The following is a 13408-nucleotide window of genomic DNA, read 5'->3' as shown; positions in this document are numbered from 1 at the left end:
GTCCTTGATTAATTCTCAGGTGGTGTATCCTCTGCTTTTTAGTTGTAGATTTCGTAAGACAGGCTCAATCTCCTATTTTCCTCCTCACAGCCTCCCCTTCACAGACCCCAAGTTTACACTGATCACTCAATAATTTTAACTGCCTAAATTTCTTCTAGATTGCTTTTTAGAACTGGATGGACAACACTCTCTGTTGTCCTAGCAGCCCTACTGAACTGGCTTACTATCAACTGTTAATCACCCCATGAAATTTTCTGTTCTATACCACATTAATGGCATGGTATTCTGGTGACTACTGACTTATCTTGAGCTGCTATTAATCTGTTTCCTTATTTTTCCCTGATCCTGTCTTGACCTGCTCCATCTACCCGTCTTCCTCATTTCTTACCTGTGGCCCTGGTAGTTTTTCCTGTCTTAGGCCAAGCTTTTTCCTATCTTAAGACCTTTGTCTTTGGGGTTCCTTCAACCCTGACTTCAATCCTTCAATCTTTGCATTTCTTCTCTTCCTTGGCCTCTTTATACCCTTCTGCTCTCAGATCAAATGTCTTATCCTCAGAGAACTTTTCTGACCACCCACCCCAAAGTAGCTCCAAACTCCACTCCTGTCTCTGTCCTTTTATTTGGCTTTTCTTCATTGTGTTAATCATTACATGGGATTATCCTCCTCGTTTGTTTGTTTAATCTATGGCTTCTCTTAATCTCGTTTGCCCTCCTCTCTCACTAGTATGTGAGGGCCAAGAGAGAAGAAGAATTTTTTTTTTTTTGGTTGTTTATTTCAGTTATATGTAGCTACATGTTCAGAGTATGGCAGATTGCCTGGTGCATAGCAGATATTCAATAAATATTTGTTGAGTGAATAAATAAACTCATATTCTTCTCCCCCATCAGCACTGGGTGAGCCTTGGGGAACCAGCTCTATCCAGGAGTTCTTGATTCTGCCTACTGGGAACTGCAGTGACAGCACCTGGGCTGACTGGTGGGAGGGGTAACAATGGGGAAGGAAACTACTGTAACAAGTTTAAAGAAGTTCAACTCATTCTGCTAAGGTTAAATTAAAAATATTGGAGTCTTATATTTCTTATTAATATTTTTGTGCTTAAAATCTGTGTTTATGGTTCAGTGAGCCAGAATTGGGATGACTGAGTGTCAAAATGAAAAATTTTATTTTAAATTATGTTTATTACTTTGCCAATTGGAGCAAGTTTAAAAAATTTTAAAGATAAGTATTTTTATTAACTTAAACTATAGGCAGAATATTTGCTTTCCTCTTATATATATTTATATGGCAGCTTAAATAATGGAATCAGTTGTTAATCTTAACTTATCTGGTGTCATATAGGTAATTTTCTTTCTGAGTGTGTAACATTATAGATTCCAGAGGAAGTACATGTTTTTCAAGATTCTACAAGGAGAGTTGCCTGTAATAAACTTGGAAATCTTTATTCTTTAAAAACATGTAAGTCTGTCACTTCTTAAGCTCACCCATATCCTATGTTCTTCTTCCAGGCACATAGGCGGCTTATGTTTTCTCCCAACCTTGCAGTTAGGAAAAGCCATGTAACTAGTTCTGGCCAATGGGCTATGAGCACAAGAGACTTATAATTTAGTCATGTAATCACTGTCTCAGGACCTGCAGCTCTTTCTTCTACAGTGTCTTGGGAGCCTTTATACTCCAGATGATGCAGCTATGAGATGGTAGGGCCTCCACAAACCAGGCTCCCTCAGTGACTCTCTGGTGACCTATGTGGAGTATGTAGAACGGGTCCCTGAGCCACTGAGTCCCTAAATGACTGTCTGTGGACCTGTTTGGGGCACATAGAATGAACCAAGAAGTATTGTGTTTGGCCACTGAGACTTTGTGGTTGGTTATTACTGCATTGTAGCCGATTCTAAATGCAAAATATAGTTGAGAAATGGAACTGAGGTTGATTTTTATTAGCTTATCTCTAGTAGAAAAGATTTATAAATGTTTAAGGAATCACTTTACACTATTTTGCAAAGTTTTTTAAAGAACAAAGAAATTTGTATGATGTATGTCTGAATTTAATAACGGGGAATACTTTGTATGTTCCCAGTTTTTCTTGATAGTATTGAAGAAAAAACTGTGTACTTAAGTACCTGGTTATAGCATTACAGATGCTTGATCATATGTGGATACAGAGGAAGAAGCTCTGGGTCTTCTGTGGCTTTAATTCACAAAAGCATCTTTTAATTCCACTTAAAACTGGCTGTAGCTACTGTCACTTAAGATATTTTTTCAGCTTTCATTGTGCGATGGAAATTAACATTTTTATTAGCACAAATTATTCTTGTTTACTAATTCCAGAAATGTCCAAAAGCAAGAACAGCCTTCTGGGCTGTTCAACTTTGGAAGAGAATAGAATAGTAAATCAACGGGTGGATAGGACCATATATCATATTAAACACAGGGAATTCACCACAAAATCATTACACTAAAAAGCGACAATTTTGATTGATTAAAATGGTATGGGCTGGATAATGTTAAATCACTCTGAGTGATATGACATTATAATTTTATATAGCATATTTCTGCCAAGACAGTGAAGGTAAAAGGCATTGTCATCAGATGATAATAGACAATAAGAAGAATCCTGATATTAGATTTATTACCTGGTTTAGATTTAGAAAGAAGTAATTCTTGTCCTGTTCCACTTATCAAGTGACTGTAAATTCAGTGATGATGTAAAATTCTAAGGCAGAGCCACTTACAGGTTTGACAAAGTGCCAGCTATAAAGTATTTATTGTTCTCAGTGTTTCTGTCTTACACACTTAAATAGTTATCATAAACATAAGTCCCTCTGATAAATGTTTCTGATCTTTGTGGCTAGATTATTTTTTTTAACATCTAGATTTTTCATCAGAAAGTACATCTACATTTTTATTATGTTAATAACTTTGAGCTGATCATTTGAAAAGGTAACAGGTGAGTTTTAAAATTTTGTTCCTTTTAGCTTCTGTTTTTAAAAAAAATATTTATTTATTTATTTGGTTGCACTGGGTCTTAGTTGTGGCAGGCGGGCTCCTTAGTTGTGGCTCTCCGGCTCCTTTAGTTGTGGCATGCGGACTGCTGGCTGTGGCATGCATGTGGGATCTAGTTCCCTGACCAGGGATCTAACCTGGGCCCCCTACATTGGGAGTGTGGAGTCTTAACCACTGCGCCACCAGGGAAGTCCCTTAACTTCTGTTTTTAAGTGTGAAAATTTTGAGGTGGTATTCTTAGTATAGAAATGAGGACTTCCTTATTTTGCCTTTGCTATAAAGGCAGTCTAGCCAAATATTCTAAATTTTATCCTTATGTATATACCAAATGAGATACAGGTTGATGATGGTCTAGGTATAGTCTGAGAAAATGTATGGTGTCCAAGTACATTATAACTCCATATCCTGTTTCTGAAGAACACAGGCACAGGGCAATCCTTACCCTGGGCCCGGGGGAATCTTGCTTGGGAGCATAGCTAACTGGATCAAGGATTAGCATCCGAGTCAAAGGAAGGCAGCACTATACTGGCCAGTGATCTGTGGGGAGGCATGTCATTCGCATGAGAACCCTAGGAAACAGGATGCCCTCTACGGGAGACAGGAGACTGGTCCTGGTTAGATCTTCTGAGGGCATTCAAAGAGAGACATGCAAATGGTAAAGCAACTCGGAAGCACAGAGACTCACAGAAAGAAAGCGATTAGTAGACTCCATAAGGTTGCCAAGGCCACCACATACAAAAGCCAGAGGGTGAAGAAAGAAAAGCAGAGTCACTGAGTGAGTAACAAGAGAAGCAGATGTTGTATGAGCTGAAGTAGAAAGCAGTGGGACCATAAAGAAATTGAAACTTGTGATTAAGGACTGAAAGTAGTCTAGGGTGCTAGAAGAAAGCTGTTCTTCAATTCCCTGGGTATCCGTACAGGAAAGTAACTTTAACCATATTAAACTGGGATTCTCACTCTTCTTCCAACTTCAAAAAGTCTAACACATCTAAGAAAGTATAATGAAGTCATACGATCACAGAATTTTAGCTCTACAAGAGAACTTGGAGATGTCTTGCCAAAATGCTCTCCTATTTATTTATTATTACTTTTAATAAATTTATTTATTTTATTTTAAATTTATTTTTGGCTGCATTGCCACTTCGTTGCTGCGCACAGGCTTTCTCTAGTTGCGGCGAGTGGGGGCTGCTCTTCGTTGCGGTGCACAGGCTTCTCATTGCGGTGGCTTCTCTTGTTGCAGAGCACGGGCTCTAGGCTTCAGTAGTCGTGGCATGCAGGCTCAGTAGTTGTGGTGCACGGGCTTAGTTGCTCCACGGCATGTGGGATCTTCCCGGACCAGGGATTGAGCCCGTGTCCCCTGCATTGGCAGGCGGATTCTTAACCACTGCACCACCAGTGAAGTCCCCCCAATTATTTTTATTATGAAGAATTTCATAATAAAAATAAAGTCCCTCTTTTTGCTCTACCAGCTGATCCTATACTGCGATCATGAGCTTCTTAAGGCTTGCAGAGCTGGTTAATTATAAATAGTTAAAAGAGGGGGTATAGTAAAAAATGAAGTGAAAAAACTAACCCTCCCTAATCTATTTTATTAACACTTTCTCCTCGGTGTACCACACATACACACACTCATACATACACTCAGATAAAGGAGTTCTTAGCCTTGTCAGCTGATTAAGGAGGTTTTATATCCATCAAAATTGGTCCTGGAAAATTCATTGCACAAGGCTAGCATTTGGGATTCAAAATTGCATGGGCAGTGGGGCACTGACAGCATCCAACTAATTTACAGTTAGGTCCCCACAGTTGCTTAAATTCATGGATTAAAAGTGAGAAAGCTTTTACATTTGGAACATTTTCTGACTCAAGGATAAGGAAGGTTAGTATGAAGCTAAGTTCTCTGACCCTGTAATAATTTATGTGGAACATTCAGTATCAGTGTCATTTTCTTGAATATCAAAGGCTAAAGATTATTTTGAATAAATCTAAACTTAAAAGAAGGCTCTGGGAAATATGACATGTCCGTTGAGCAGGCTGTTTCATAGAAGGAGAACAATTAGTTGAATTCAGGGACAGTTCTTCAATTTTAGCCATCTCTGTGAAAGAACAACAGGGAGGGCTGGCTGTCAAAGTTACATCTGTCACTCAATTTTGTTTTAACTTTCAGTTTTATATTCCCTCGAGATAAATTCTTCAAGACCATAATAAATAATTCTCCAAAATAGCATATAGCAAAGGAAGAATGCTATTTCTGATCTTCATCTGGGTTTTATCTTAGGAGTTATAAAGACAAATCCTTAGTTTTGGACTAATTTTGAATTGTTGTCTGTATTGGAGAGTTGGGTTCCCCTTGCTAAGAAAGTGTTTAAATTTCCTAGTTTAAATTTACTTCAAAAGGACTTCTGAGGGCTTCCCTGGTGGCGCAGTGGTTGAGAGTCCGCCTGCCGATGCAGGGGACACGGGTTCGTGCCCCGGTCTGGGAAGATCCCACATGCCGCGGAGCGGCTGGGCCCGTGCGCCATGGCCGCTGAGCCTGCGCGTCCGGAGCCTGTGCTCCGCAATGGGAGAGGCCACAACAGTGAGAGGCCCGCATAGCGGGGGGGGGGAAAAAAAAAGTACTTCTGAGAATTGTGATGGTTTATCAGACATTATTAAGGGATCGGGCTTAGGAAAGAGAGGAACCCAGCAATTTCCATACTGCGCTATGTTGGAGGAGTGGAAGTATTTCAGGGCAAGGGCACACACAAGGACAAATTCTGACCACTCACAAATTACTTTACTCATTGTGCTAGTTGGGGTGTTTGGACTGTGTATGACACAGTAGTTTTTGTCTAAATTCTGGAACAAAATAAAACAAAGGCAAAGTCAAGAAAGTTTGGAGTCCTTATTTGTGTGAAAAGAAAGAAAGAATAAAAGTGATGAAGATCCTGTAAATAGGTAAACTTTATATCATGTGTTGAGAACAAAAAAAGCATTCCAAACGTTGAAATGTGTCTGCTGAAGGAAAACTTAAAATTGTCCTCCCCATGGCTCAGGACTGTTAGCATTTGTGAGGGAAATCCGAACCCCTACTGAGGAGACAAGATCACTTTCATAATTCTTTATGAGCCAGACCTCTGTTTTAAGAATTAGTTCGAAGGGGCCCAGGGAGTTGGGCTATCCTAACTTCATAGAACTTCAGAGTTTGAAAATGTTTCTTTCTAGTTGGATAAATTCTTATTCTGTATTAGCTGAGTGAATTTTCACCCTTCTTTACCTAGGGCTGTTCTTGAGTCTTGGGAGACTGACTTAGAGCGAATAAAATGTCATATAAAGCTCCCCTGAGTGCTGTTGGTGTCCACAAGATGTGGGCTATGATTATAGACCTGCCACAGGACCGTTGGGCAGCAGCACAAGAGCAAATAGGATTGGTGAATATTGAAATTCTAACTAAAAATTGGTCCTTTAATTAGCTACTTAATTGTGAATGTTTGATATCCTTAAATTGTTGCTTTTTATTTATTATTATTAATTAATTTATTTATGTATTTATGGCTGCGTTGGGTCTTCGTTGCTGCGCGCGGGCTTTCTCTAGTTGTGGCGCGTGGGCTTCTCATTGTGGTGGCATCTCTTGTTGCGGAGCACAGGCCCTAGAGCACGTGGGCTTCAGTAGTTGTGGTGCATGGGCTCAGTAGTTGTGGCGCGCGGGCTCTAGGGCGAGCAGGTTCAGTAGTTGTGGCACGCGGACTTAGTTGCTCCGCGGCCTGTGGGATCCTACTGGATACACATCGAACCGTGGATCAAACGGTGTCCCCTGCATTGGCAGGTGGATTATTAACCACCACGCCACCAGGAAAGCCCCTAATTGTTGCTTTTTAAAACTGAGATTGTTTTGAAGCTTAATTTTTGCTGTTTGTGTTATCACATATCTATTCTATCTCTCTATCCATCAATCCATCCTATATTTTTTGACATATTTCAGAAATAAGTTGCAGATACCAATCAGTGGTCTTTCTCCCTAAGCACTTCAGCACAATGAACATTAGAATTCAGTATCTGTGTTTTTTTTTGAGGTAAGATTTGTATACAGTGAAATTCTCAAGTCTTAAGTGTACAATCTTGGCAAATGAATACTCCTGTGTAACCCAAACCACTTCCTGTCACCCAGAAAGTGTGTCCTTGCACCCCTTCCCAGTCAATCCCTAATCCCATCCTACTGTTGTGATTTTTTTCAGGGCAGATTAGTTTTGCTGTTCTAGAACTTCATATAAATGGAATCATTCATGTCCACACTGTTTGTAAGATATTCACTGAGCAGCTTTTTAAAATTCAGCTGTATCATTATGAGTATCATAGTTCATTTCTTTTTATTGTCAAGTGGTATTACCTTAAATGTAGGGACTGTAATTTCTTTATCCATTCGTCTGTTGATGGACGCCTGTTTCAAGTTTTTGACCATTGTGAGTAGAGCCACTGCAAGTCTTTATGTGGCCAAATGTTTTCATTTCTCTTGGGTACATACTTTAGGGTAGAACTTCTGGCTGTAGAATAGGTACACGTTTAGTTTTGTAAGTGTTTCCCTAGGCTGCTAAAGCCTTTTTTCCTCAAGTCCCATCTTTAATGATTTTAATCTTTTAGTTCCTCTAAGCCATATTGTAATTCTCTGAAGTCAGGGCCTGAGATAAGTACAGGGATATTGCTTTTGTGATAATGCAACAAGCCTGGGCTGGGCTAGAAGGAGGAGGAAGCACTGCTCTGAATTATTTCAGAGCCTTCAGTGCATTACTGTGGTCTCTTCATGATAGGTAGAGGATATGCTACATTATACTACTGTGACCCAGTTGACAGACGAAGCTCCACCCACAAAATGTGGTACAAGAGGCTAAATATGATGTAGTGTAATGGTGTCTGTGTTTGTCCTAAATCTATAAGCCTATTGAAGACATTAGTGGCTATAAGTATAGAAAAATATGCATACAGTTCTATAAGTTAAGTTCATGTACTTTAGATTTCTACTACTCAGATTCAGCATATATATATTTTGTACTTCATCGAATACATGCTTATCCTTCTCTATAAGCAGTATAAACAAGACCCTGGATGTATAAATTTGTCAACTTTTCCTAACCATAAAAATTGGCTAATGTATGGCAAGACCGTAGCCATTGCAAATCTAAACTCTTTTTTATTAACACAGGATAAAACCTTTCTAAAACTGGTGCATGCCTGTGAAGTTTCCACAAAGTAGAAAATACATATGCTTTTCTAATTTCTTTTTATAAATAAATGTCATGATTGTTGGGATTTTCTAGATGTAAGTTTTTTCACAGGCTCCGGGCGCGCAGGCTCAGCGGCCATGGCTCACGGGCCCAGCTGCTCTGCGGCACGTGGGATCCTCCCAGACCGGGGCACGAACCCGTGTCCCCTGCATTGGCAGGCAGACTCTCAACCACTGAGCCACCAGGGAAGCCCCTAGATGTAAGTTTTTAATGACTTTACCTATTCTTGCCTAACTTATTTCCTTTTTTCTCCCTTGACTGTTTAACTATAGGATCCTTTTTTTACCAGCGCTGTTCTAAAGGACTCGTGATTACATTGACTCACCTGGATAATTCAGGAGACTCCCTATTTTAAGGTCAGCTGATTAACAAACTTACTTCCACCTGCAACTTTAATCCCCCTTTGCCATGTAACTTGCCTTATTTATAGGTTCTGGGAATTGGGATGTGTGTGAGAGGGTATTATTCTATCTACCACACATGACTTACTTATGAGCTTCATTTAATTATCAGAAATCAATTCATTTTGTGATCAAAGTTATTTGCTACTCTTTGCTATCTCATTCCCAACTGGAATCCTGAGTGGTTCTCACTTGGACAGAAAGCTCCATGGCTCTACCTGTCTTGCTTTTGTTGTACTGTTGAGAGCAGAAACTTTAGACCCTGGGTCTGGCATTTGCTAGGATGTCCTCTAGTGTATCCTGCTTCTTCCTAGACAAATTGCTAAAGGGACCTCCCCCCCAACCGACCCCCACCACGAGGTGGGGCAATTAGCAAGGTGCCAGGACGCACAGATTGGTTAGAAATTAAAGGACAGATTACAGCACCATCTCAGCAGGGTACATCCTATACACAGCAGCCCTCCTTCTTCACTTAATAATTTCTCTAGACTGAGTCCCATGCTTCGAGCCTCTGCCTTAAATTGGCTTCACACTTTGAACCACCAAAGGGCGACCTGTGTCTTACGAGGCTCCCTAGGGCTTAGCTTAGCACTGAGCACAGAGTAAACCCTCTGGACCCTGTTCTGCCGGCATCTGTGGGTGGAAACACAAGACCATACCCTCTCTTCAGACAAAGTTTAAGCATCTTAAATTAAAAGTTTACAAATCTCTAGCTACTTAAGATGATTAAGAGTCATTACAAGCAACATTATTTTATAGTAAGTAAAAAAATATATATGGGGCTTCATCTTGTGTGTTGAAGACAAGGCTGAGTGCTCTGTCATCAGTGTAGGCCCAAGGAATCAGCTACTCAGAGATCCCAAATATGGCCAGGGACCTTTAGAGGAAGAGTTTCTGTAACCTCATGAATTCTGAGTTCCAGGTTCCCTGGAGAAAGTAGAGTGAAGTGTCTGACATTTTATGAAGACAAATTTTCTCAATAGGGTTCACTCAAAGTAGAATTTCTCTGCTATTAGCTTTATTAAGCTTCCTGGGCATTTGGGGGAAGAATTCTAGATGGCATGCAGTCATTTTCTTATTCCACAGCCTCTCCTAAAATCAGACATGTTAAGGAACAGTTGGTGACTTGGACCACAAGAAATATGTTGTGTTATTAAACATTCTATTTGTCATAAGACAATGCTTAGCTTTCTATGTGGGAGGATTTGCCATCCTGGAATTGAAGGTTCTAAGGCTCAGACCAGCCAAAAGAATTCAGGAAAAAATAATAATTGACCTCAAAAACCTTTAATGATGAGATCCTGAAATTGCTCAAGATTCTTTTGGACACATGTGAGAAAATCCAGTTCAAATTACCTTGAGCAGAAAGGAAATGTGATGGTTTTTGTAGCGGGAATAGCTCACATGCCTGAAGGAACTGCTAGAGGAACCAGGACCTCAGATCCTAGAAGGGGTCTCAGTACCACTGTGCTCACGGTCTCTCTCTATCCTGCTTTTATCTCTGCTGGCCTCTGATTGGCTTTGTTCTGCACACAAGCCCTTTCAAATGATGGAGAAGATGCCTGCTGAGCCCCAGTCCTGCCTCCCAGACTTAGCTCAGCAGCCTCAGCAGAGTGAGAGAACTCCTTTCTGCCAGTCCAGTTCTATGGAAGGACTCTGGTCTTCCTTACATCCTGTGGCAAATGCTCGCCAACAAACCTCTCTCGCCAGAAAGATGGGGCACCATGATTTGACCGTCCTGGCCCATGTTTCCTTGAGCCTTTCGCTTACCTATTGGTAGGAAGCACCCTGAGAAGAAGGTTATAAGTCAGAGGGGCCAGGACTAGGGTGAGGAGAGTGAGGCACTCATTTCAGATGCAAGATATAAGATGACATCTAACAATTCAGAAATCAAGAGAAATAATGTTTTAATGCAATGTTTAAAAAAAGTCAAATCAGCCACCTATGCCTTAAGGATTGCCTGCCTGTTTTGGTTCATAAAGTTTTATTGGAATCAGGGCTGAGATGGGGGTGGACCAGTGAGGTAGGGTCATGTGAGTGCAGGGTCAGAGTCCATCTTTGTTTAAAACTGATATTTTATTCAAAAGTCTTTGCGGAAAAACATAAAATGTAAGATGTAAGAGTCACAGAAGCAGCTTGTTAGGGTTTAAAAAGGCTAATTTGATACTCTTTTCCCCTGCCTGAGTTTAGATGAGAGATCCACATATACCTATCATGTTAGGGAGATAACTTTTTTTTTTTTAGATTTTGTTTATTTTCCTCCTGTCCTACAGGATAATCTTTTTTTTTTTTTTTTTTTTTTTCCTGCACTGCACAGCTTGCAAGATCTCAGTTCCCTGATCAAGGACTGAACCCGGGCCATGGTAGTAAAAGCCCAGAACCCTAACCACTACACCATCAGGGAACCCCCAACATTTTAAAACATTACCTTTTTTTTTTTTTTTTTTCCTGATAAAGCTTTTGGAGAAAGTGGTTTTATAACGATCCACTGACCTCCTCCTTACCCATTGGCTATAACACTGGGGACGGCACACCTGAAGCGAGGGAAGGTCAGGTGTTTAGAGGAGTTCCTTCCATTTGCCTGGCTGCCTGGTTTACACTGGTTCAGGGCAGCAGGAAAGAAAATCCCTGCTCTTCATTCCTTTTAGATTTTAGTAAATAAGCACCAGCTGCCAATCAAGGCAATCTCTGGTAATTCACGGAAGGAAAATGGGGCAAGAGGTGAGGGGTGCTACCAGAGGGTCTCTTGGCCTGGAAACAAGGAGTCAGAAAGAAAAGTTGCCACTAATAATGACTTGAAAGCACCTATTCTGTATTTACTTTCAAATATTTGAAAACCCTGTTTTCCTCAAATAAAATAGATCTGTGGGTCGTCTTTGGAGTAAAGGCTGCCATTTATACTTCTGCTTAGGCTAGACAGCGTACATCTGAACATCTCCACTTCCCAGCTACTGTCAGGGTTGTAAACTGCTGGTGATTACTGAGTACCTCCTCGAGGAAACTGCTCAGTGCTGTACTCTGGTTATGGAGTTGTGCCCTAAAGGAGCTTAAATCCAGTCGAGACGGGGGTGGATATTAGTGACCAAGGTGTGAGTCAGGAACCCAGTGACTGCTCCGAACCAGAGAAAGGAGAAATTGGGAGGAAAGCAGTGTTAAGAAAGTTGTCATGATGGAGGATGGACTTAGTCAAGCCTTGAAGGAAGGGTGCTCCAAACAAAGGGAACAGTGTGAGTAAAGTTACAGGACTTAGAATATACGTGGGGTATTTGGGAACTGGTGGGATATTTCACTGGTTGTGAATCTAGTGGAAGAAAGTTACCACAGCAAAAAAAAAAAGTTACCAAACACATTAAACACTTTCTACAGACCAAACTCTATGGTGCTTTTCATGTATCATTTAATTTAATCCCCTAAAACCCCTATGAGGTAGGGACTAGCTCATTTTATCAATGAAGAAGCTGAAACTTCCAGTGGTTAAATGTTTCCTGGCTACATAGATAATATTTAAGACATAGGAATAAAATCCAGGTCTGTTTGACTTCAGTTTTCTTGTTCTTAACTTCTTCAATATGGTGAAGCTGAGGATAAGAAGGCAGGGAAGAGACAGGCTGGAGAGTCTGCCCCTAGGTTTGCTCAGTCGCGCATGAAGAGCGAGAAGGCAAAATGAGATCGCTACTGGGCAGGTTTTGTGCTTGTGTGTGTTTTTAAAAAGTTTGTTCACTTACTGAATACTTGTTTTAATCATCCACGTTGTACATTCATAACATAGGTATGAGTAAAGAACCTGAGTAGAGCAAACACAGCCTTGATCTTGTTTTTTTGTCTCATGCAGGCAAGAGAGCCAAGCCAGTAATCGGGAGCTAAAGGCAGTATAAAATTAAGTCTCCTAAAGAACACACAAAGTGGTATGGTCTTTGTGTGCTTCCAGAGAAATGGGAGATACTCACTGAAATAACCTTTCGTTTTCAATGTAGCAATTTCTATTTGTATAAGTAAATTGGAATAGATTAGCGAGTCTTACCACTTATCACCACTAGATGGCACCATGAGACTAAAGTTAAATGACTTTTAACTCCACGCTCCCCCGCAGCACCCCACCCATTTGTTTTTCACTGAAAAAGTGGATTAAGAAGTAATAAGAAGGCATACACTTTAAGGCGAGAGGGCTTAAAAAAAGAATGCTTTTATCCTAAATATTATTTTTTTATTCTACTGCATTACCTCTTGGAGAACATTATATCACTTGTGGAAAAATGAAGTAATTCACAATAGGTATCTGTTTAGAGTTAATATTTTAAATTAGTTTTGGTTTGAAAATATACTCATTCACTCAAAACTAGGTAGAGCTTTAGACCTAGACTTTGAGTTGTCAGTGTGTGATGGTATTTTAAATTGTGGTTTTAATAAAAAAAAAAGCAGACATAAGACAGTGTCCTGTGACTATTGCTAACCACATTTATGAAAACAGTATATCTTCAGAATGATATGGTGTTGGGGAGATGTTCTTTTGACTCTAAAGCCTCAGTGAGTTTAATAGAAGGTAGTTCAGCACCTTTTATGAATGCCATTTGACTCAAAGATATCTAGCTTGGTTAAAAGTCACAGAATTTTATTGCCTAAATTATGTGATGAAGATTTTTCAAAAGGAGGAAGATTTTATTTTTTCCCTCTGCTGTTGTAGTCCTTGCCTTAATAAGCAGATTTTATTTTGGATAAAATATTTAGGATTTTGGACTTCTGATTTCACT

At 40.1% G+C, this 13408-nt stretch overlaps 1 long non-coding RNA gene across 1 annotated transcript; it reads left to right on the top strand.

The window, feature by feature from the left end:
• Window positions 1-1364: 1364 nt before the first annotated feature.
• LOC125964092 (uncharacterized) lies at window positions 1365-12530 on the top strand. The gene is made up of 3 exons (XR_007476728.1): window positions 1365-1456; window positions 8532-8615; window positions 12493-12530. It is a non-coding gene; the product is annotated as an uncharacterized LOC125964092 (long non-coding RNA).
• Window positions 12531-13408: the final 878 nt, after the last annotated feature.

Source organism: Orcinus orca, chromosome 3 (genome assembly GCF_937001465.1).
Source record: "Orcinus orca chromosome 3, mOrcOrc1.1, whole genome shotgun sequence".
Lineage (NCBI taxonomy): Eukaryota > Metazoa > Chordata > Mammalia > Artiodactyla > Delphinidae > Orcinus > Orcinus orca.
This window is presented reverse-complemented; position numbering and strand designations above follow the sequence as displayed.